Source organism: Poecile atricapillus, chromosome 10 (genome assembly GCF_030490865.1).
Source record: "Poecile atricapillus isolate bPoeAtr1 chromosome 10, bPoeAtr1.hap1, whole genome shotgun sequence".
NCBI classification, from domain to species: Eukaryota; Metazoa; Chordata; class Aves; order Passeriformes; family Paridae; genus Poecile; species Poecile atricapillus.
In genome coordinates, this window is record NC_081258.1 from 10884161 (window position 1) to 10910439 (window position 26279).

The following is a 26279-nucleotide window of genomic DNA, read 5'->3' on the forward strand; positions in this document are numbered from 1 at the left end:
TGTTGATTATATCAGATTAGGAAGTTATACAATCGTATATGAGGCTTTTGAGAACACTGAAATATTCTGCACACAGGGAACACTGATATATTTTCCGTATGTGCTTCATTTATTAAAGCACTTATACAAGGGAGCCCTCAGAGAAGGAACATCTTTCCAGAGACACTCTGGAGGTTTGGTTGCTAGGAAGTTACATATGCTTCTCTTTTTAATGAGATTTAAAGTATCATGCATTATATATTATTTTCTACATTTAAGATAGTCACCATTATTTGCCTTATTTTGTACTTCATTCTGAATTTCTGGAATGTAATCTCTCTGCGTACAAAACAGCTTTTATAAAGAATTCCCTGAGAAATTCCAGAGAGGGTACCTTTCACATTTTTTCCTCAAAAAAAAACCCCAAAAAAATAATAAATAATAAAAAAACAACAGCTCATACAGATATTTCCTTTATTGACATGCCTGCTGCAGGCATTCATTAATCAAAATTTTTTTCCACCAACTGAAAAAAGAATTAGTCTTGGACTATACCTCAGTAACCATAAGTGTGGATACTGTGGGCCTTCTATATATTCTCTTCTGGTTTCCTACAATAAGAATCCCACTAGCTTTATTTTCAGAAGAGATGTTTAAAAGTCTGCCTCTTCTATTTTCCTGAAACTTACAGAGGTAGCATTTAAAGAGAAATTTTGTAAGAACAAATCACTCTTCTTACCTTTAAACTTTCTAAATGAAGGCAAAGCCATTAGACAAAAGAAATTCTAAACTGATGTAGTTTTAACTGCCCATCTTTCAAAAGCAAATCATTATGTAAATGCACAGCAGAGCCAACTTTCTACATGGCCTTTCTTCATTTACATAATAAGAGATGCTAATCAAAGGTCAAAAAATGGTAGCATATATTTCTGCTGAAGTTAGAGACTGATAAGGAAAATTACAACATTAGTTTTTGTTTAAGGAACTCTTTTGAACTGCAAATAGTTTTCAGAACTGTATGTTTAATATGCATAAAAAATGATGGAATGTGTTTTTCACCAGCTCCTTGTACCATTATTTAATTGTGCTTGCATTGCAAATAGAAACAAATACAGCAATTTCAGTATTATAATTAAACACAAATTGAGAAGTGTGAAAATGGTAGTTGAGTCATAGTACAAGTTGTGCACGTGCCCAAAGTGCAACAGTAGATATCCTGTAGTATGACAGAACTATCACTCATCTCTTCTATGCAGTGTTTCCTGTTCCTTCTCCACACTTCCCATAAAAATTGTAATTTCTCCTTTCTCTCCATTTCCCACTGAGGCTAGAAAGTATGTATCTTTGTTGCTAAACTATGACTCACATCTAGTTACAAAGATCTAAAAGCCAAGTGAAATTTCTGTAGCAGGGGCAGGAAGAACTGTGACAAGTTTTGTTTTGTTGTTTTTGGGAGATGGTTTTTTTTTCCCCCAGAGAAGCCCTCAGCCTTCCTTTCAATTTGGGCACAAGCAATGTGCTTGGATACAGCTGCTGTCTAAAGCACAACAGCCTTCTGATACCAAGCCAAAGTATGAAATATGATTCAATCAGAAAAGTACAAACTAAAATGTATCACATGGTATTAGAATTTTTGAAGTTTAAAGAAAATTTCGCCACTCCAATATTCAGCCTTGGCATTTTATTTGTTGCTATATTCTGATTACATTAAAAACACAAGGAAAACTTATTTATGGCTCTTGCCATCACAGTTTCCAATTTAGAACTTCCCAATGTAGGCAAGAGACAATTCAAATTCTATAGGCATTCACAGAAACATCAACCAACCACCATATGATGCTACTTCTTTGTGCAATCCAGTTTCTTTTTAATTTTAAACCATATTGTTAGAATAAAATTTAAAAGACAATAGCAACTGCTGTCATTGCTTTTTATCCTGTTAATGTTTCCAAAGCTCACTCTCAGTAACTTTGGTATTTGCTCTGTTACATATTGCTCCTGTAACACTGACAGATATGAACTTCTCATTCATGAAGAAGTTTCCCTCTAACATAGGGAAAGTCTCCAGATTTTAAAACTGGGATACTGAAGCTGAAAGAGATTTTTAATTTAAGCCACCCTGAAAATCTGCATTAATATCACAAATTAAACCCAAAGCTCAGAAAATGTAGTATGGCAATCATATCAAACAGATAAATAAAAAGATAACTCCATAAACACAAAACCATCCTAGCTGCAGGTAGAATATTTACTGTTTGACCTGCAACTCTCACACTCCACTGTCACACATAAATCAGATTTTTGCAATACAGGGATATTTCTCTTGCAATTGCAGCAAAATCTCATTAAAATGAACTGGCAGACAGAATATTTCTATCTTACAGAAAACTGGTGAAAAGCCAATAAAAAATTCCTTGCCTACACTTTATATTCAAAAATTTTCAGCTACTCTAGCTGTAATATTTATGCTGTCCATGTGGATAGATATATTCAAGCTGTAGAACACAGTCAATATCCTTCTCACATACAACAAAATAAGCCATGTCTTCAGATGCCTCCATGCACTTTTGCCCACTGATTTACCATTAAACTGCCACCACGGAACACTGAAATAATAACTCCTGAAGCACAGCTTACATTTTTTCAAGCAGTTTCTTGGAGGTTGGCTTTTAATTCCCCTCAGAATATATTTGATGGAAAGCACACTGGTTATTTTTATAAGCTGGCAGACTCTCAATAAACTATCTTCTCTCAATTACCAATAATACACACTCTATGTTCAACTTAGGTTTTTGTTCAGAACAGAGTTAAAGAACAGCAACCACAGCCTTCTCACATAAGTTCACAACTTGAAAAAGCAAAATTATTCACTTTCCTCTGGTACCATAAACCCAGCAATTTTCATAAGCACTGATAAAGTTTTAATTAAAACAAACAAAGTGGATTATTCCAGCAAGGAATGCCTTTTTTGCTGAAGTGCTCAGCTTCAGTTTGTCCCTGCAGAAAAGGCCATGAAAAGAAGGGTGTGAAGGGGAGACAATATGAATATTTTGCTATAGGTGTAAGAAAAATGGAAACATTCTGCCAAGGAAAGAAGCTTTTTCTCTCCCCTAGCGTTAGCTGTGCTATACAATCTAAGAAAGGGAGAGGGCCATCTTTCAAAGAGGATTTTAAACATATTGTGTTGATACCACTTTTCTCCTTTATACAATGGCTTCTAAAGGGACAAATTACTTAAAGTTACAATTTTTTTAGATTCTCAAAGTGAAAGATAACTGCCCAAGAAAGACAATGAACTAGTGACAGAAGCAAAATAGAAGAGGATTTTTTCCTTCTGGAAATTCAGGTCTACTAGGAATCTTTTCCTGATTTTTGTTGAAAGTAAACCAAAGTAGAATATCATATACTCAGGACAGACATACGAGTGGATAATATGCCTATAGCCAGCATGAGGGAGGTTGTACAGTGACCAGAAGAATCAGTTTGGTCAGAAGCTTGGCAATGAACCAGAGAGCTCAAAGTATAAGAATCTCACAAACCCAGGGTATGGATCACACCAGCCAAGACCTCTTCCTGTTCATATTCCTGCTGCTTGTTTTTGAAGCAGCACAGAGTGGGGAAGGTGGGTTGATCCCTGTTATGTGTTCCCAGACAGGATGTCACACAAGCTCATCATTGACAGGGACAGCCTTACACCATACCCAGATCACCCATCCACCTTAACACCAAACTTGTCTCAGAGATGTTAAAATGGGTTTTCCTGCCTTGGGATCATTAGCTCCTCTGTCAGCTTTGGCACTGGCACAGAACAGAATGACCCCCAGCAATGTTACTGTTCAAAATTCAGTTTCCCTTAAACTGTTCATTGTAATTCTTCAACACTCCAGAACAATGAACTTAATTACACACTAATGTAATTCATTCTAATCCTGCAGTTAAGCAATGAAGAGATGTTGTTATTTACTAGACATGTGAAAAACACCCACAGTAACAACTTAAAATATGCAGAATTCATCTGCTCAGTTCAAACTTCACACTCTGACTTTCATCCCAAGTTCCTCTAAAGACTGACTCACCATGCTTAAGAGAGCTACAGGACATATACACTAATCCATGGCTTGAGAAGACATAAAGCAAAAATAGAACTGCTTCCACCACATTCTTTTCTTCCTACAGGATCCCAATGACCCACTTAGTTCATAGTGTGTTCAGCAATCAGAAAAAAGAGAAACCTGTTTCAATATTTTCTTCTCATTCTCTTGGGAACACTTGGATTCTATTGAAGGGCATGAAAGCAAATCTGATCAGATTTTGGCCATGAACTATTTGAATTGACTGTATTTAATAAGCAGAGTTTGTAAATAAGCTGTATATAGTAAGGACCTAAACAGTATGAATTCAACTGTGCTCCAGTGCGATAAAATCTAATTAAGTTTCAGGAGAACAAAGTGTGAAAGAACACAAACAGGGCTGAGTAAATTATACCCAAATATAGTACTGAACAAAGGGCACAATATGGAGAAAAAAGTTCTCCAAGAAGAACACACATTCTTTAGTAAAAAATGTGCTAGTGATCAAAATATCCCGAGTAAACAACAAAACAAACTAAAACAGGAAAAGGCAGCACTTATGAGATACAAAGCACGAATCCTAAGAGGAGAAAACCAAGGGTGCACAGACTAAGTTGAAAGATAACTATAGATAAGAAAACAGAGTTCAGGAATGAAGAAGCCAACAGTATAAATATCTAAAACTAAGAACAAAGTGCCACCCAGTTACTGCACATGAAAACCAAGAGATCAGCTTAGGAGATGGAACTACCACGGATCCATCACAGCAAAGAAAAGAACAATTTATTAAAATAGTAATCATATATTACCAAAAACCTCAAGTTAATTTTTTAATCATTGTCTAAAAAGGAGCTTCACAAAGGAATTGTCAGACTTATAGGTCACAAGAAGGTAGCCCAGAGGTCTAAAGACAACCAGATAAAAAATGGAAGAATTTTGAAAATGAAAAGTCACCTCAAGTCTACCCAACAAATTAAACTACAAGGACAGAAAAAACTTTTATAAGTAGCTGCTATAAAAGTTTTCTTTGATTAAACTGTAGATGGTTGTAATATGAGAAATATTTTTACTGTATATTGCCCCCTTTTCAACATAAATTCCAAGAAATCTGACAGGTCTTTTCTTGCCTTACTAATGAGGATTAACATGCTTTCAGGACAGATGGTTTAAAAAGTACAAGTGAAATTTTAATAAAAATCATGACATCAAAGTTGTATGTCTAAACAGATAATTAAATTGTAATCTCAAGTCATCAAGCTGAAAGTTTATACTCAGGAGTAAAAACAAAAAGAACCACATAAAAAAAAAACAACCTAGATTTGTACTGAGGAGACACAGTAGGAAGAATTGAAGTTGCATAGATTTTAGAAACGTCACTAAGTCTCTGCTTCCACCTCCATTCCCTTTCTGTCCTTCTTTCAGTCTTTTATTTCCCTCTGCACCACACAACTGAAAAGAGCATTTGGTCCAAAGTCATTAAGTAGGGTATTGGGGTGAGCCACATATGTGGATAGGGAACTGGCTTAAATGTCACAGACAGAAGCTGTTTATGAGACAGAGCAGTTTGGGAGAGAGGGATTAGTGGAATGCCACAAGAATCAGTATTATGCCCATTATTGTTCATTTTATATATCACTGACCTAGGAGATGAAATATGCATGAAGGTGAAGAAATTTGCTGATGAAACAAAACCAGGGAATAGAGCTTGTAAAGACAAAAGGAGAAAGGCAATAAAATTCTGAATGACAAATAGACCAGGATCACAGGCTGATACTGTTAGTGGTTTCACTGGCATCTGCAATTCATTGTAAAGAAAGGTAAGGTTATGAGATGACAAAAAAGAAAAAAAAATTTAGTTCTCTCTCCATGGCCATATGCCACAAAACATTTAACAGGAGCTGAATATGGTCCTAGTTCTGGAAAGAACTTTAAAACCATAAACACAAGGATTAACTGTATTTAAATTAATAAGACAAGAGATTCTAGGATAGATACAGAAAACAAGATTAAGACTTGGAATAAAGCATTTTAATACTACACAGGGGACTTGAAGCTACATTTGGAATGCAGCTGTAGTTCTTGTCCCCTATTTGAAGAGTGAAGATAATATGAGGGCAATCACGGAAATTCTAAAAGTTTAGTTCACAAAAGAGTGAGCAGATAGTATTCTTTTAAAAAAGACCCTGGAGAATGAAAATCTCCTTGAAATATATAGAATATTGAGAACATAGACAAGAAAATACATCCTCTTAGAGTGAATGGAATATACCAAGTTGAAGATTATTTTAAAAGTTTCTTTTCCTCAACTAATCTATTTCCTGATTACACAAAGTTCAGAGAGGAAAAGGAAGTATCATAACCAGCAGCATTACCAGAATGGCTCTATCAAGTGATGGAGAAGGCTTGAGTGATGACTCAGAAGTCCTGAGTCTCATGCCACTGTACCTCTGTAGCAAAAGCAATTTCACATCATGCTATATGAGGGACCACCAGATGTTGGCCAGCACCAGTTGCCCAAAGAAAAAAATTGAGATGTTATAATTATTAACATCAACTCAGACTGCAGACTCCCAAGCCCATATCAATAGCACAGATATTCCACAAACAAGGACTTATTAATCAGTTTTTGAAACCGCAAGGAATTGCTTATAATGTGGAGAGCACACCTTGCCACAGCACATCCTTTGAAATCATACACTACCTCACAATAGCTGCACAACGATCCAGGCTAGAACACATTCCCTCATCTTCCACTGCCTTCTCTTCAAAATAGTCTTGGTTGTTTTATCCAGGTCTGATCAAAATCTTCTTGGAAATTAAAGATTCTTATGAGCTTCACAGAAAAATAGATCCACCCTCAGTCATTCAAGCATATTCTCAATATATAAAATATCTTCAGAATTATTACATGGCACAAGGGTTTAGTGATCAGATCTACATGATCACTACTACTACTACTACTACTACTACTACTACTAATAATAATAATAATAATAATAATAATAATAATAATATCATTTTCAATGTAATGCTGTTGAATTGTGGGGTTTTCTTAAAATGTGCTATTTTCCTAGACTGAATAATCTTTACGCACCAGCCTTAGTAACTACCAAAACCAACGTAATATTATTAGAATATTATCAACATTCATTATATTTAATTTGAGAATCTGACAAGAGATAATTTTAAATACATTTTCACTGAAATTAAAATCACAAGTTGTAAAATTAATCCTAGAAGTGTCAGTTGTAATGTAATGTAATTTCACTCTCCTTGAAGTGACTCTTTTTTAACTGCTGCAGATTGGAATCCCAACAAAAAAAAAAAAAAAAAAAAAAAAAAAAAAAAAAAAAAAAAGCAGTGACATAATTTAAATACCACAATACCACACTAGCTACCAGCAGCAAGATAAAGTGAATTGGGACAGATGAGTTCACTTGGTTTGATAACCATCTACAAATACACAAGTCACATTCCTGTCATCCACATTAATTACCCAAATGTAACTGGCGCTCGTGAGCTAACACAGTGTGTAAAACATAGCAGCAGCACTGCCTTAGGTTGAAGAGAGAGACAGAAAGAAAAAGCAAAATGAAAGAGTTATTACCTCAATGTATTCTCAAATTTGATTTTGATGCAAGGAGCGGTGTTAAGAGTTCAGAGGGTGCCCCTCTGCCCTTTAAGGCCTTCGGTCTTGTTGACCAGCAGAATAATCACAGGAAACATTTTTGGGGTAGCCCATTGTTAAGAAGGCTCCTTTGCACTTGATCTATCACCTCTGCCAGCAATAGATCAGTCAAAGTTCCTCGAAACCAGGAGAGGCACAGGAGATCTTAATCAGAGCAGTCAGTACTCCATTTTTATCACCTAGCAAGTAAGGAGACTACTTAGACAATTCCTTTAACTTCTATCATTTGTTCTTCTGTCATTCCTAGTTAGATCACAAATAGCTTAGGATGTAAACCTGCATTTTACATACTCTAAAATCAACATAAAATGTAGCATATGCATTTGGATTTTAGGAGGGTGTATGAGTGCAGGCACGTGATTATCAGTGTGTTGGAACACTTGCAGAAGCTTTTTAAAACCCAAATCAATTTGCCAATCATAATTACTGGGGAAATACAAAAGTATTCTGACTACTTATATTCGAGACCTGCTTAGAGAGAACACATCTTACAGGAACAAGATAGTAATAATTTTAATCTCCAAAATCAAAGCTAAATAGAATCAAAACAAGCCCATGGCCTTGTAGAAAGCCTAGAAATACTTGCCACGTTAGAATTGTACAGCAGTGGTAAACTGAACTTGCTAAATAGTATTGCTCACTTTGGAGGATAATTATATTCCCTAAATAAGCTATTTAGTTGTACTCAGATGGAACAAGAAATATTTTGCTACTGCTGATTCTCACTTATATTGCAATTCTTACATATCTTGCATAATTAGTGTTAATTAAGAAGTTACTTACCAGCGTTGTCTTTTCAATACCAAGTTTGACTTTCTAAATGAGACTTATAAATATTATGCATGTGATAAACAGAATTATGTGACAATACCTTGTATCATTACTGGATTTGTAAGAAAATCATTTCAATTGGTGGAGGATAGATCAGGTTTCCTGTTAGTGCAATAGTTGAGTTCCTTTACAGAATGCATTTCCTGTGCATTTCTGCTCTTTGGTGCAGCCATTACTATATTATATTTGCACCTAAAACAGGAATTAAAAGAAGGCTTCCTTATGTTTAGAGTAATTTCCACTTGCTTTGTATTGACATAAATGAGTTCATAAGGTGCAAAGGGCTGGAGATTCAGCATTTAAGTTTATGGGCATTTGTCCACACTTAACTTAGAAAATGCTGCCTCCTGTGACAGCAGGGAGAAAGAATCACTACTGATTGCAAATAATTTTATACAGATGTTTGCTTACAGGCAAGCAAGCCTAAGAGAATAGAGCAGAGGATAATGATACAGACCAGGCTTGCCAAAAACTAATTCACCAGGTTTTAATCAGAAAGTAGATGACAACTGATGACTTTACACAAGCTGTTCTGATATGCATCATGAGATGCCAAATAAAGAACAAAAGGCACATTTCCAAAAAAATACAGTACATGCCCTAAAAACCTTTGCAGTTCTAACACAGATGTTATTTTAGTATTTTCAGTCTCCCTTATAGTTTACTTACAGTTCCTAAAAAAACAACAAAAAACATTTTATTCTCTTGCAACAGATCCTTAAATGCAAAAGCCATTTCCTGGCACCCCCATCTCTATATGTCACCACGTATTTTAAATACACATCATCAGTGATATCAAATTCAAAATATTGGGTATTTGTTTCATTTCTAAATGGACAAAGTTACCTTCATATATTTCTTGAGTCTTTAAAAAAAAACCCTAATATCTGCCTTTAAGTTGCTCCCTTTAATTTCTCTTCCTTCTCTTGTTTTTCCTCTGTCCATAAGCAATAACATCTCAGCAACGCATTTTCCCTGTCCCATGCCAGACTGGGGGGGTGGCAGCCACAGTGAAAGATGACAGAAGAAGCTGCCCTCCTTAAGGTGCAACATCAGTCTGCTGAAAGAGAGACTTTTTCCTCCACCTCACCAGTCTCAGTTCACAAGACTTGCTCTGGACTAAAGGACAGGGAAGTCCACTTCTCCACAGCCTTATTTTGCTTTCTACGTAAATCCCAGTAGCACCCCCTTACCTGACCTCATATTGTTGCTGGCTGATCCTACAGATTGTATTCCTTCAACTTCTTTAAGAGACTTCTCTGAATGTCAAACCCCTGATGGCAGAGCTGTTTCTTTTTCTTAAATCATCCACAAGTTCTACAGAAAACTTTCGTGTCACATCTTTGCAACAAATTGCACACAACCACAAAAAAAGTTTTATCACTTCTTATATGAAAACTCTTAAATAAATCAAATGGCGGTTGATTTTTTATTTTTTTCAGGGAGTAAAAATATATTTTGTCAGATTAAGGATGATTTCATAATATACCATTTAATCCTCTACAGCAGAGAGAAGTAGCACAATCTGTTCCATATTAGTTACAAGACTGTCACCTCTTAACAGAAATGCAGTTTTTACATAGAATTCACTAAATAGTACAAAAACAATCTGCCAGCTGCAAATTTACTTGCCCCAGAAATACAGTCCATAGTGCTGTGTTACCAAAAAACAGCCCCAAACACCAGTATTGACCTCGATGCTCGAAGTGACACCACAGAAAAGCAGGCAGCACCTGAAAGCTCAAAAAGGGAAAAGAGAACATAAACCCACTGAGCCTTGTCCATTTCCTGAATATTTTGCACCATTTCAAGAGATAATCTTGATGTCAGAGTTAACTAGTCAACTAGCTAATCGTAAGCTGGAAGCAATTTTAGCTACTTTCAGTATCCTTGATAAACTGGTGATTCAATATGCCAGTGTGAGTGATGAATTTCAGTGGTTTCAGGATGAATTTTACAGTATATTATACATGTCATAACAATCCCACACTCTCCAGAAGTTAGTAGTCATGGAATACATCACACAGTTTGACAAGCAAATCTCTCAACAAGATCTACGTTTATCTCCTATGACCTACAAAGAAACTCTTATCACAAAAAATGGAGCAAGCCCAGCACATCTCAACATAAAGACAGATTGAGACAAATCTATCTGCTTTACAGAAAAGCCTCAGAGGACTATCAAAGTAAGCTAAAGATATATGTGCTCTCCCACAGCAAGATTTTTAAATCTATCTTAACCCAAACTAGGATGTTCACAGCTTGGGGGAAAAAAAAAAAAAAGAAAAAGGAAAAAAAAGGGGAAAAAAACCTAAACCTGTGAAGTGCCAGGAACTAATAAGGAAACAGATAAGTTCCAAGGTCTTACATTCCATGTATTGTACTAAATAGCATCCTAATAGTGGGTAAGGATCAACTGTAATTTCTGCCAGAAGTAACCAAGGAAACCACTCATCTAAAAGTGCAGACATGGCGGGGGAGGTAGGAAAGGAAATGGACTCAAATCCAAACTCTGAAAACTTGGAAAGCTATCTGCAGCAAGCCTCCAAAAGATGCAGCTGTTTGGAGAAACAGCTTATACATATTTATTGAAACTTTTTTTTGGTCTAAAAATCACAGTGAAGATGGAGCAGATTCTCATAGAGAACAGACAATATGGACTCTGAGGCAGAGGTGCTGCGGCACGTCAGGATTCACATTTTGGTAAGTCATGCTCATAAGGTCTGAGACTTAGGCAGGTCATAGAATCACAGGAGGGTTTGGCTTGGACGAGACATCAAAAATCATCTAGTTCTGACCCCTGCCATGGGCAGGGACACCTTCTACCTTTTCAATAGTCTCAGTCAGCTGTCTGCACCAGTGAAAACTGAGTGTTTTGAGTGACTGAAAGTGGAGGAAACATCTGATTCTACATCCACCTAAAGAATGCACAAAAGCAGCCCATTCAATCCTGTCTGGTAGCCCAGGAACCCACTGGGCATGCTTGATCTCACACACTGGATTACAGATTTCATAAAGGATCTCAATGTGATGCTGAGAGCAGCCTCAGAAGATGTTTTAAATATGGGGTTGAAACTGGTTAGAAAACCTTTAAGCAGCAGAAACTGATAGAATTGCTCTTCCTTTGCAGCACTGCACTACAAGGTTTCTCTGCAGATCTCTGAGTGGCAAGTCTTCTCTTAATAAACTCAAAAATTAATACTGTAGGTGGCTCTTTAGAGCTATCCCTGACAATTCCCAGAAACTTTGTAGATACAGAGTACATACACCAGTAAAACACAGTCCAAAGTTTTTAAACTCAAGACATGTATAACTCCCTGTAGTATTTTCGTCTACACGTTTAATGGAGCATTAATTGCTACCAGTTTGTTTGCAAGATGCAATTTACTAATTGTAGTTTACAGAATTGCATATAGTACCTTTCTCCATCCATGCTCCAATACCACTACAGGCAATTGAAAATACACACTGTTTTTCATAGAAATTTGAAAATTTCTTTCTTCCTAAAAATCAATGAGAATTTAGCATCTACTTGCTTTTGAAAAGACCACAATTGTCTCAAATATCAGGAATTTCTTATTACTCAGATATAAAGCTATTAATTAGTGGCCAGGACAGACCCTGCAGAAGGAGTTGTGAAATTTTGTTTGTCTTGGTGTTAATTAGAGAACTTTTTCAGTCAGTTCTTGCTTGGGTTACCATTGTTACTTTATTATTTACTCTACAAAATGATTTAAAGCTTCCAGAGTACTCTGATTTAATTTCTAAATTCTATCAATAATAATATCAATATACTAGTGGCAGAATACAGCCTGCAATACTGTTTGAATGTTCTGATGTCTGTCTTATAATGAGTAGTTAAAATTAGCTGCTTATTATTGGTTAACCATAGTTAACCATATTTTGGTTGGTTTTTCTATTTTTTTTTTTTCCTATGCATATGATAAAGGTTTTTTGTTGAGTCTTTTTTTGGGGTTTTCTTCAATTTCAAACCAGTTAGAAATGGATTACAGCACTGCAGCTATAGTAGAACAGAGAAGAGAAAGAGGAATGCCTCCATGCAAATTCACAAGCAGAGGAAACACTTTTCAACAACTTAAAAACCAGCTGCACAGCTAATTGGTCAAAATACTGGGGTTTTTTTCCTCTTGAAAAAATAAAGAAGTACTCCATTTTACAGCCATGTGTGCCCATCTTCTAACTTCAATGTGCCTTAGAGTTTGAAATGGGATGATCCTATCTCTGTGAATTTAACTATTTAGATGAAGTGGAAAAAAGTCAAATCACAACAAAGATGGAAATCTGTATGGATTTAGGAGCAATTCAGGAAGCAAAGCCTCAGACAGGAAGAGAGAAAGAAATACTGACGTAGCAGAAGTAAAATGAAGGAAGATGGTTGTAAATATATTTCTGGAGGGTAAGGGGAAAGACAGAGATTGCTCATTTTTTGGCCTAATGAATAAACCATTTTAGTTCCTCCCCCCTTATGCACCTGCTGCTTTGAAAAGCCCCTTCTACAACCAACAACTGAACAGCAAATGCTGCACAATGACTCAAATGTTGCTGGAGCCATGCCAGCAAAAATTACCACTCTTCAACCAAGATAAACATCATATTACTTCATTACCCTTTTAAAACATATGCAAATTAAATCCATTATTCTTTTTTCTTACAGAAATGAAGTTCCTTTGGCTGGAATTCAACAGCTCCCTTTGTCATCATTGACCATGAATGGATGAACTTCATGTAGATGATGCCCATTTCCCATCTTTGAATCAAACATTAATACCATTTGACAGTAATAAATAACATTTATCACAATAGGGATCTACTAATGATTTTCCCACTAAGCTGGCTCATCAGAACCTATCAGCTGACAACTGCATAAATGAGATTAGCATAACAGCTGCCTATGACAAATGTATCTAAATCATTTTAATGCCAGCTAGCTCTTTGATCTCCCTATCACGTTGTTGCCAAAACTAAATCCATTTCTTCAAGATACATGTTGTTTATTACAGATACATGTGTATATTCCACACCATTATGTACTCCAGAGAGTTCAGTAATTAAAAGAATTAAAAATACTGATTGGATACTGCCAATATAATGTAAACTCACAACACTGCACGTCAGAGTAGCATTCCACAGCCTACTTAATTCCCCACCTCCCACCCTGAATTGTAGGATTTAGTGTTTAATAGCTGTTTGTTTCTCTGAAACAAAATACATGTTTTAATGTAAATAAGTGTATTAGCTTCTCTCTGTATTGCTTACAGCAGCATCATTTTCGTACAATTTAAACTAATTCCCAATAATATGGGACTTGGTTCCATGCACACATCAAAGCAGCAATTCACTGTGTTTGTATAAATACAAAACTGACAGAGAAAGAAAAACTTGCTGGTAGAAAAATCTGTTTGTGTTTTAATTGGAACTACAAGCAAGACCTATGAGACTGTCATGCAAACTCATGAAAACAGATTTCAACCTAAACCCAAGGTCAACAGTTTTTTTCCACTTCTATAACAGGGTTTTTCAAAGCACTCTAACTTCCAAACACTTTGGCAGGTGACAGTCAATGAATTCCTCCACCTGAGTTCAGACTGTCAGAGGTCTTTAGGTCCTCAAGGATGCAGGGGGCTTTCTTGATGACTCAAACATAAGGCAAAAAGATGCCTTTAGGGGCTTCAGAATCCCAGTCAGATTCACAATCATGTCTTCTGTTTCCCCAAGTTATTTTCAATTTTTACTTTCTTAAATACACTAAAAGTGTTAAACAATAAGTCTATTTGAATATATTGGCGCCTGTACCTTTCCAAAGACTGTCCCTCCTCCCCAGTATTGAATAATGTTGAAGCCACCAATTTGAAATTTGTAATAGAATTACCACTAATTTTCTTAAGCCTATATTAAGCCTATTTTGAAGACTTGACATATAAAGTAGCATCAGCTATGCCTACACTTGAGTGTCCTCGACTTAAAAATCTGTATTCACACCTTTCATGGACTGTGTAGCTTTATGTGCATTTATTTAGTAGGCTTGTAGAGATTTGCATTTGTTTTCCCATCAGTGTTTTCAGGTGAGTTCTACACAGAAGTACTCATAATTGTTTATATTTGAATCATCTTAAGGGCTATTCAGTGAATAGATAAAAGACAAACTAGGTATGCGTGCTGCATTTAAAATTTCAAAAACACATCCATTTACACAATCAGATAAGTAAATTCTAGAACATGAATCTTTTGGCTTCCACTGAGAACCAATACTGAGTGGCACCAGAGCTCAGTTCTCCTAGAACTAGCCCCCAGTTCATGGTGGAAAAGGTTTCTAAATGAGAACTTCGGAGGGTTTTGCAAAAGCATGAAAAATGTGCAAGTAGGAGAACTAATGAGATTGCAGAATGAGAACTGTTAAAGTATTCAAGTTATAAGGCTTTGTAGAAAATATCTTGTTTTCAATGCTGTAACATTCACAGGAACTTTATTCTTTCTTGCATTTCAATTAAAATTCATGGGATGTTTTCTCCACATATTTTTCAAGTGTGCCTGCATTTTCCATATCTTTGAAAAATTTCTGGCCATTATTTCTCATGTAAAATGGACAGAATCTATGGTCTTTTGTCCAAGGCTTTTGTCTTGTGAAGCAAGCCATTTTTCATGGATGAAACTGAGGCACACACTTTCAGTTTTGACAGCATTTCTTATCATTCCCCACAGTTAGCGTTGTCAACTTTCATTATTTAATTCTGAAGTACAAGGAAGGCTGATTTATACCCATGATGTATAATTACAGGCAGATGGAGTGCTTGGAAAGTCGAAACACTGAATTAGGGCTGTAGTAAGTGTGTTTGAGCTTCCTGTGAAAAGTCCTGTCTATGCCACCAGCTAAAAACAAAAGCCAAACAATTTAAACTAAATTAATTCATGCTGTTGTAAGCACTGAGTTAATGAAAGTGAATACAAAACTAATAAAGTACATTTGTTGTGGATGTGAGGTAATTTAAAATGTTTTTAAGTACAAACGATGAAATGTGTTTGTATTAATCAAAATCATCTTTGAATGTGTTCATGGTCAAAAGCCTTTTTTTTTAACCTCCACTTCACTTGAAATCATTTTGACACAAGTCCACTCTGCATTTTGAAGTGAGAAGCGCTTTCTACAGTTCTTTCATATGTTAATATACAGTATATTTTCAGCTGTCTTTTTAAAGTTTAAACAAATGGAAGACTTATTAAGAAGATATCATAATTACATGCAGCTATTTTACTAGCTCTTATCTGAAGCAAAAGCAAGCAATTAGTTGAGAACATAAATTCATTCAAGACATTTACTGAACATGAGGGAATAGACCAGAGGGATAAAATAGGCTCATTTTACTGTTTCATCTTCCCTGCAGAAATACAGTAAACTTATTCTAGTACATTTAATGACACCTACAAAATAGCTTGGTTTTTTTCTTCTTTTAAATGAACTAGTATTTCAGAAGGTTTTGAGACTGCTTAGCAAACATACAAAAAATAAAAATTTAAATCCTCCCCAGTAGCCATTTTAATAGGCACAGAAAACATCACTGGTGCAAGTGGCAACCAGTTCTCAGTAGCACAAATCTAAGCCCACTGCTGTCTTGAGATGCCATATCGCTTTCAAATTATGGCTCACTGAAAAGTAATCACTAATAAATTGAAAAGAAAAGATTTCTGCTTGAAGCTGAATGCAGACACTAAAAGGAAAATATTTGTAACAGTATTAGGTTTTATTTATTTGATTTTTCTCTGCTTTTTAAGCATTCTATTCCCTAGTGATGATCACCACATGCCCCAGGCATTCAAATAGGTATATTTCACATTTCACACATGTTTAACATTAAACACATTAATAGATGTATAGAAGACTATAGAAACACTTATAAACTTTAAACCTAAGAGACCTGGTTAAAAGAGACAGCCTGGGAGGGTGGGAGGGAGGAAGGACTCCAGGCCTTGAGCTGCAACTTGAGCTGTCACAATGATGGTGGTGACATGCACCAGAACATTACTCCCAAGCACTGCAATTGCTCCCAGCATGTCAAAGCCATGTTCCAGATGAACCTCCTGGGATAATGCAGCTGACCAGATTTAAGGTGCTGACGTCCACAGGGCAGGGGATTCTGAAGGCAGAAGGGACAAGACTGCACGGAAGCACAGGGGATGAAAAACTTCCTCATGGAGACATGGCATCTCCATTTCAAACTCTGTGTTTAAGACATCAACATTTTTGCTGTAACAAAAACCTTTAGTTAAGGGATCAAGAGGGAAAAAAGTCCAAGGTTCTTAATGGTTACTCCATTATAGTTTCCAGAATTACTAAAATCCTTCACTGGACTTCTGGACTTCTTCCCAGATCATCTGAGACAGACCTTCAGTACATAAAGTTATCATTTTGTTAATACAGAGCTAAAAGTGGTGACTTTTAAGTCCTGGTAATCCAAAATGCAATTAATACATAATGGTTACTTCATATGCTAGATTTCCTTTTCATATTCCTATGTGATGATTAACAGCCAAACAAAGATAACTTAAGACACATATCAAGAGTATTCCCTCCTCTGCTTTTGTTCTGTGGGTAAGCAGAAAAAAGTAGAAAAGTAGAAACAAGATCTTTTTCCACTCTTAATGGAAACATGGATAGCAATTTTTCACATATTTAAAATAACACTGGTAAATTCTCTTTTTCTAAAAAGAATAAAGTATATTTGTGCTGGAATTTGCCAAATCTTTCTAAACTATTAGAAAAACCACTGCTTTTCTAGTAGAAGCATTTGTCAGCCACATAGGCAGAGAAGTATTTAATCTTTCTGCAGTTCTCTTCACTGGTAAATCTCAGTAATATTAATTCACTTTTGAGGAACACTCTAAAGATATTGTTTTTCCCCTCTTGTTGCCAGTTGGGCTCTGAATTTTTCTTTTAATGAATGCAACATAATTCATGCATAGTCACTACTGAACTCAGCAAATCCATAATTAGTGACAATTTTGCACCTGCTGTTATGGGTAGATGCCATTCACTTTAATTTTATACCTTGATTATTCATTGGAAACTTCAGGAGACTACAATTATCTTACACATTTCCTGAAAAGAACACAGCAGTCACAACTGGATTAAAAAAGAAAACAACACAACATTTTTGAGAACTTTCTAGTAATGAAGACCCCAATGCAGCAATACAGCCATACTGGGTACATATGTACATATATTACATTGATGAACATCATCCTTAAGATGATGGTAACTTTTCATATGTTTACAAATAAACATGATGGTTAAACTTAACCACATTTTTAAGTTAAGCTATCACCTAAGGTGGAAGTATTATGGATATTTTTATGCAATAATTGATCCTGTTATTCTGTGAGAGCCTGTCTCCCACTGATATCAATCCAACTACACAGAACCCCTCGTCTATCACAATATTTCTTGTTCTGAATTCCAGTAGGTCTATGTTGCTGAAAGAAAGACCATATTGCAAATACAAGAATTGAGCACAGACACGCTGTTTGCATGTGTCCTCATGACTGTATTTCTCTTCCAGCTCCATATCCTACCACACCCAAAGGAATCAGGCATATCTGACCATTTAAACATAATTTTGTTCTCTAAACTTATCTCCCAATAGATTTCCCATATATATATTTATTTTTCCAGAAGGCTAAGAATCGCTAGGACTTTCAAAAAGAAGAGAAAATAAAACCAGCCTTTACGGACATAGCAAAATTGAAACAACTTCTCTGCTAGTCCTGCAAGTGTTTTACAAGCCCAACAGTCAGAGGGCTAACAACATTTCTGTAGTCATACTGCTAAAAAGAACAGAGTATATTTGACACATACTGATGGGCCTGTTTATTTTCTAGGAAGAGCTGAAAATGCACAAAACTGTTCCAAAAATGGGTTGGCATGTGAAGAGTTCTAGACTCAGTCCTGGATCAGCCATGAAACTATTATACAGCATGAAGTGTGACTCTCAAGACATTTCCAATTCTGCCTCATACTCCAGCATTCAAAAGACTAAACACACAAACACGGACCACTGTTAGCTGGTGACTGCACCTATTAGCAATAATCAGGCCCTGCATTGTTTTGGGTGTTGTTAACATCAGCAAAATTGTTTCCTACCTTACAAAAGCTTTTTATCATTTCTTCTAGAAAGAAATATCATTGCATGGTATTACTAAAGAGTATGAATTCAAGTGTCACATAGGAAATAATTTCCATTCTTGGGTATTTTGTTTCACTGGGTGACTACAGTGAACACCGGCTCACTAAATAGAAAACAATGGAATTCATTAAATTTGCTATTCAAGCTACTAATAAATCTACTTAAAAGAGCTTTCTGCTGACTCAAGGATTGGCAATATGTATTAAAACTCAGTTTTAGCATACACCAAAAAAGCCATGAATGTCACATCTTAAATTCTGTCATGATGCTAGAATTTAAGCTCACTTTATCTCTGATCCGGATGAGAAAGGTTTAAGAAACTCCTCAGGACATAGAGATATCATCACCTCTGTTGCTGTAATATAGCCATGGATGTGTCCTTGGGAGAAATATCTCCATCCATTTTCAATCATGTAAACATGTTCAAACCCATGGGAGAAAGAAAAGCTGCTTCTCCCACTTCATCTGTTGTACAAAAAAATGCTGCTTTGTCTTTAGAGCTCTGCTGATGCTGCTTTTAGCAAGCCAGTGCTCCATTGTTATCACTGTCTTTTCATTTGCCTCTAGGGGCTGAAAGAATGGTGCAGATGGTAAACAAACATGCTTTATGGTCTTGGAGCTTAGACTGAGAAATTCAGATTTGCTTTTCATTTCTGGAATGCAGCTAAGCACAGAATTTACTCAAAATTATTATCAAGATGCTTCCAAGTCCTGTGCAACTCCTCTGTGATTGTATTACCTAGCAGAGATGCCTCCTCTCAGTCTCCCAAAGTGACTGACAAGTATAAAAAATTCTTTATGTAACAGATTATTTCATTCTGCTTATATGGTATTGATACAAGCTGCTGTTCTAATAAATTTAATTTTTAAAACCTGAAGCCTTATCTTACATACATATGATATTTTTCACATAATTTGCATGGTCCTGAATTTGCATATACCAGTCCAGTTTACAACTTGAATAAAGACAAAGTAGATATCTGCTTCCATCATTGCATCCTATAGCCAGCTGTTCTCAGTTCTATCAGAAGCCTAGATCATCCTCAAAGGTAAATAGTCTGAATTCTACCAACAATGATATCCCTGTCTGACCAAGAGATCCAAGCATCAGTGTGTGTACAGACACATGGTTTGAGAACATGCTTCCCTAAGGATCCTGCAAGATAGAGAAAGCATTGAAATGTGGTTCTGTGGTGGCAGTGAATGCAGCAAACTAAAACACCTACAATCCTTCAGTTATACAACCAGATTTATTCAGCCAGCATAAAACCCACCACATCTGCAAATACGCAGCTCTGAAGGGAGTCCCAGCTAACTCCAAGCCAGGCAGGTGGAGCAGCAAGTGCCAGACACGGTGCAACAGCAGCTCCTCCAGCCAGGTAACCCACATTTGCAGCTCACCCACAAACATCAGGATCTGGCAGCTTCTACACAGTCAGACATGCACATCCCACTGCCTTAATCTCTTCCCACTCTCTCTCTCTATATAAATATATATACATAAACACACAATATGTATAACTTACACTAAAGATGGAGCAATACTATTTGCAAGAGCATGTAGTGACAGGACATGGGAGAAGGGCTTCAAACTGAAAGACAGCAAGTTTAGATTCAATATTAGGAAAAACTTCTTTACTCTGAGGTAGGTGAGGCACTAGCACAGGTTTCCCAGAGAAGCTGTGGCTGCCCCATGCCTGGAGCTGTTCAAAGGCCGGGCTGGACAGGGCTTTGAGCAAGCTGTGTACTGGAAGATGTCCCTGTCATGGCAGGGAGTGGGAACAAGGTGATGTTCAAGATCCCTTCCCAACCAATCCATTCTATGTGTGTAGTATATTGAGTTTTCTGTATATAAGGAAAACACACACATCCACACACTACACTTGCCACAACCACATTCCTCTTCCCAACCCCTAGAACTTCCTCACCTCATGAAGGTGGCTTTTTCCTTTGTGTTTCCCCTTAAATTGGAACTTCAAAGTTTCAGTTCTCAAAACCTCCCCTGTCTCTTTGGGAAGTGGGGAAGGAGAAGTTTATCCTCAGAATTCTGCAGTCACTTGCACACAGCTTCAGTGCCACACAAATGGTGAGGCTACACTACATGCCACTTCTGTACAACCAGCAGCTCAGCTTTTCTCTGTACAGAACTAGAATGTTGAAATTCATGTCCTGTATGATATCTGCGGTTGGCAATCCTGTGGAAACTGGAAGGAACTTGAGGAGGGCAGAGATCTGCAGTTTGGTTTAGGTATCATTAGAATCTCATTAAAAGTCCATGAACAAAAAGTAGATTAGCTGAAAGTCTTATCAAGACTGCATTACTGCATTACATTTAGTCCAAACTAAATAAAAATTCTTTGGGACAATGAAGGATTTTATTCAAGTATTCCTTATCCACACACAGAAATACACGAAATAGAAAAACCAAAGTAGATCTTTTTCTTTCGTAACACAACACTAACAAAATGAAAAAGCAGTATTTCACAAGCATCTTCCAAAAACCACCCCTTAGAGCCTTATAAAAACCCCACAGTCATATAAATTTATTTGTCACTCTGGAAGCAGTTTACTCAGTGTCTGGTTTTCTCTCCACCCACTCCTTAAAGTTACTTTTTTTAAAGACAATTTGTGCATATATAATAACTTCTTGATCACCCTTACTTCCTAGGCAAATCTAATCAGATATTCATTTTCACCAGGTAAATTTCTGAACATGTACCCTTTTTATATTCTTTAAGAGTTATGTAAAATAGCACAAGAAGTAGCCATCTGAAGTGAATTTCTGTATAATTTATGGCACTGACGTCCATCAACACTCTGATTGACCACTACCCTGTGGATGCCACCATCCAACCACTTTCTTGACCATGATCTTATCTACTCATCAAATCCATCTTGCTCCAACTGAGAGAGGAGGATATTGTTGGGGACTGTTTCAAATGCTTTACAGAAGGCCAGTTAAATGACATCTTCCCTTGCCCACTACTGTGGTCACTCCATCATGGAAGGCCACTAAGTTGGTTATTCCCACAGAAGAATTAGCAGCAATGATTTCAGGTACAGCTCACCTTTAATACTAATCTTATATGCTAAGTAAGGACAAATGTAACTTGCAAAAGGTTCTTAATAACAAAACATCATTTAATGATCGATCATGATAGACACCATACTGCAGCATGGGATCATAATGCCAGCACAAGAAAATCTGTAATAGCAATGTAAGGGCACTGCCCAGGGGTTCAGTGAGTAGAGGGAATAACTAATGAAAAAGGTGGGGAAAAAATATCGTAGAAAAAAGGCCACGATTAGGGATACCTTTTGCAATGGAGAATAAAGGCTCAGGAAGGGGTATGTTTAAAGTACATTTAAAAGTGTTTGAAACTTTTTTTATCCTGCTCAAGTCACAGTTTTTAATGAGACACTACAGATTAAAAGGGGGCAGAAAAAAATTTGAATGAACTATCAGAGGAGTGCTTGAAAATTTGGAACATTTGAGGGGGTTTAGGGAAAACCATTTAACAGAAATCTTGGTCACAAAGGTTGAAAATAGCTTTTACATTTAATAGCACTGTTGAAAAGCTGTAATTTCAACTGGATCTTTCATAAAAAAACCCATGCAAAAGAAAAAGGCAATATTGATCTAACAGCTAAAATATATACATCTCCCTAGAAATACAAAGACAATATTTGCTTTACCTCATTTAATGTGATAAGAAAGTACCATAATGACTTGTAACAATTATAGAAGAAATAATGTGATTTCAAATTACAGTGAAATAATATGTACTTATTTATCAATTCAGTTTCAATGTTGTCCCATTTATTTTCTCCAAGAAAAATGTAGTTTAAATATTGTATGTGCATATATTTTTCGACAGGTATTTCATTTGAAATGTGCCTTGCTTTCATTAGAATACAGCAGAGGCATGAAGTGCATAATCTACAATTCTTATAAGGCAAAGGGCACCTCAGAAAGAGATATTTCAATAGCAAATTGAGCTGGAAGAAAATGTGTCAGTTCAATTCACCAAATTGAAGAGATTGCATTTTAACCTACTTATCTCAATGCTCCATGAGAAAGATTTAAGAATGGATACAACAATAAACCTACCAGTAAAAAAATTAGATTCTCAGATGCTAAGCACTGAAACCCAGCACTCATGGTATTATTTATCAGCAATTTTAAAAGATCTGAGCTCTTTGAAATCGTTCCCTACTTTAAATCATAACATCTTAAAGAAAACTTATCCTCAGACCTCAAGATCTTGAAGATACTTGATATCAGAGTTGAAAGCTTTACCAGTAAAGCCAGCTGTAATATCTAGTCATGATATCCAGCATTTTTCATGGTATCACTTCCAAACTTGCTTTAGGCAGTGTATTGAGAAACTTATTTATTTTACAGTCTATTTAAGAATTCTGTATTTATGTCATACTCAAATCAGATATCATTCCCATTCCCAGAACTGTAGAAAAAGTTTAACCCTACATAATCTGGCAAATACATTCAAAGCCTCTACCAAATATGTTCAGTGACTGTAAACAGCACACTGCTCCTCTCAGGCTGGCCAGCACACACAGGCCTGTGTGGGGAAGCAATGGATTTTCTTGCTGGGCAGAAGGTACAATTCTATGAGAGGAAATACTGCCAACACTGCCTGAAGAGAGTTTGGAAGGTACAAAAACCAGGGAAGACTTAGAAATATACAAGTTTCTCGGTTAAATTTTTGCCTTGTTTTTTGGTATATAAGTACAAATTACAGAAGTGATGGAAACAAAATTTTACAATGTGTGACATAAGGTGGAAAGAGATTCTCAGAAGCTCCTTGGAAAAAGCATATTAAACAGGGATTAGTAGATAAGAGATTTAAAGATGAGAGAGCCTGGAACAAAAATACAGAACATCACAACTGTAATACTAACTCTGTCAGTATTATCATGTTGCCTTTGTAAAGTCATTTAACCCCCACTTGGGGAAACATCCCTGCTCTCTGTGGGTTTTCTTCCTGACTCCCAATAGAAGTTTTAAACACTGCCTGAATTTGTATGAAGCCCACACAATGCATTTAGTGCGTTGTTATACTGTCCCAGAGTTCACAGCAATGTTATTTTGTGCATCTCTTGACTGTGGAAAGAATGTGAGGGAAAAATGTCTCAGAATACTGAGATTTTAAACGTGTGTTTAACACCACTAGATACACATTATAAAAACATCCCACAAGGATCAGCTCTATTAAAATTCTAGTCACAGCTCACATTAAGCCAGTTTATTCTTTTCTGTTTAATAAATAAATTACTTGAATTCAGGAATTGTTTGTAAATTTAAATACTATTCCTTTGCAGGAGTTTTTTTTTATTGTTAATGCAAGCATTGGTCTGGACAAAGACTAAATTGCAGTGTTTAGTAAGTTTTTCCTCTATCCATTGGGAACAGCAGTGAGCTAAGGGAAAGGGAGAGACAGCTGCTAGAGAAGTCTGCAATTGTGTCACTCCAGAACTTGTTCTTGTCTTTATTCTTTGAGTTCTGTCTTTTCTAATATAACATTAATTATGTGGCTGTATAATCATGATAATGTGCTATGGCATTTCATTCCACGAGACCAAACACAGAGCCTACTGAAGGCACCTGTACAGTCTGTGGGTTGCTTATAAAAACCAGACTTTACTCACCAGTGTTGACAGGTTATTAAAATAGGTACAGATTCAACAAAAAAACCCAAAAAACATCAATTTTCATCACAGGAGAAATAGTGAACTTATCAAGTGTCATGAATTATTGAGCACATTTAGTTCCTTCTACAGCTTAAACAATAATTGTGATACCACCTCTGCAAAGATTTGTAAGGGTCTTTCAAGACCAGTGGAGAGCCATGACACAAACATCCATTTATGCAAAGTCTGGTAGATAAACTTTCACCTCCCTAAGTTGAACAGGTCAATACAGTGCATCACCTGTTATGTACATCATCTCAATTCATTCAAAAAACCAAAAGCTGAAGGACAGACACAAAAAACTCCTGCATAATTCACAAGTCTGGAAACATAACTATACATTGTCCATCCCTCCATGAAGAACAGATTTAAACACAGCAATTCTGTAACATATTGTAAGAAATATGAAGCACTGAGCTACCTTTTATAAGCTATATCTTATTTATGAAAATGTAGATTCATATTTTATTACCTGAAAGAAAACTATAGCTCAAAAAGGTGACAGAAAAGAGAGCAAATCTAGGAATAAAGGAATCACCAAAGGTGCTACTGTGGTTTATCAACACAGAATGAATTAGTAAATTATCTTCATTTAAACAACCTCTACAACTTAATCTCATTACAAACTAAATATAACATACTAAGAGAGTCAGAGTACTGACTTTGATGAGAATCTTATATTTTCCATAGTGTTTTCTACAGAGAATAGTGTAGTAGTCAGTAGCACTTTATCATGTAACATAGCATTTTGCAATAATGCCAGATAACAGAAAACAGTATAAAAACCCTGTAGCACACAAAACTTAAAACAATTTTTTTCTCTTAACAGCTTTTATGGATTTTCACACCTATGCTTCATCAGAGACACAACAGATACACAAAAAGGAGTATAAAGTGAAAAATGGAACACATAAGGACATACTGGTATGTTTTGCATTTAGTTTTGAGAGAGAGCTTGCTTTTTTAAGATTCAACAATGGAATAAAGATAAAATTTAAATACAACTTCTTTGTTCAAAAATACTTACCACTGCTATTGCAGTAACACACTGCAAATATGCTGGCTGTCAGCAGGAGACAGGATTTCCCCAAACCTGCAGTTTTCCCATACCTCATTCAAATGTATGTTCTTAGCTTCACGGGCAGAGTTCTTTTGAAAATTGTATTTAAAGTTCCTTGTGAAATACAGCCTTATTATGAAATCCTTCTTGTTCACAAGATATAGAACCTTGTGCCCACTGAAACATTCAGAATTATGGCACACAATTCCATCCTGTTTGTAGTACAGGCTTTCTGGCACATTCAATTTTTGTTTTAATTATTTTTTTCTGGGGAACAGAATTCTCAGATTTACTACTAAGGTGGACTCCAAAGGCAATGTTATTATAGGTCTAACAGGTGAATAAACCAATACATTTCTTCAATCCATAAAGCAACTAACTGCTCCTGAAGAAAATAGATCTGAAAAGCTGAGGTAGATTTCAGAGCCTCATTCCAAAAGCAAAGAGTAATAAAGCAGAAAGAAAAATAACTGTTTATCAATGTCTGCTCTGGTTCTAGAGCACACCACTACCTGAATTAAGTAAGATTATGTTCTAGTCTTGAACAATCAAAGACTTTTGTACTCTTATACTCAATCTTTTTTTTAAGCATTATACGTTGCATTTTTTTGTTTTTCCCCAGTGACATAGGGGTACAACCTCAAATGGCAGATCAAAAGGGTTAAATAGGTCTAAATTATAAGCCACAGAAAATATTTCTTGCTCAAATAATACAATATATTGAGTTAAAAAAGAGAGGAGGG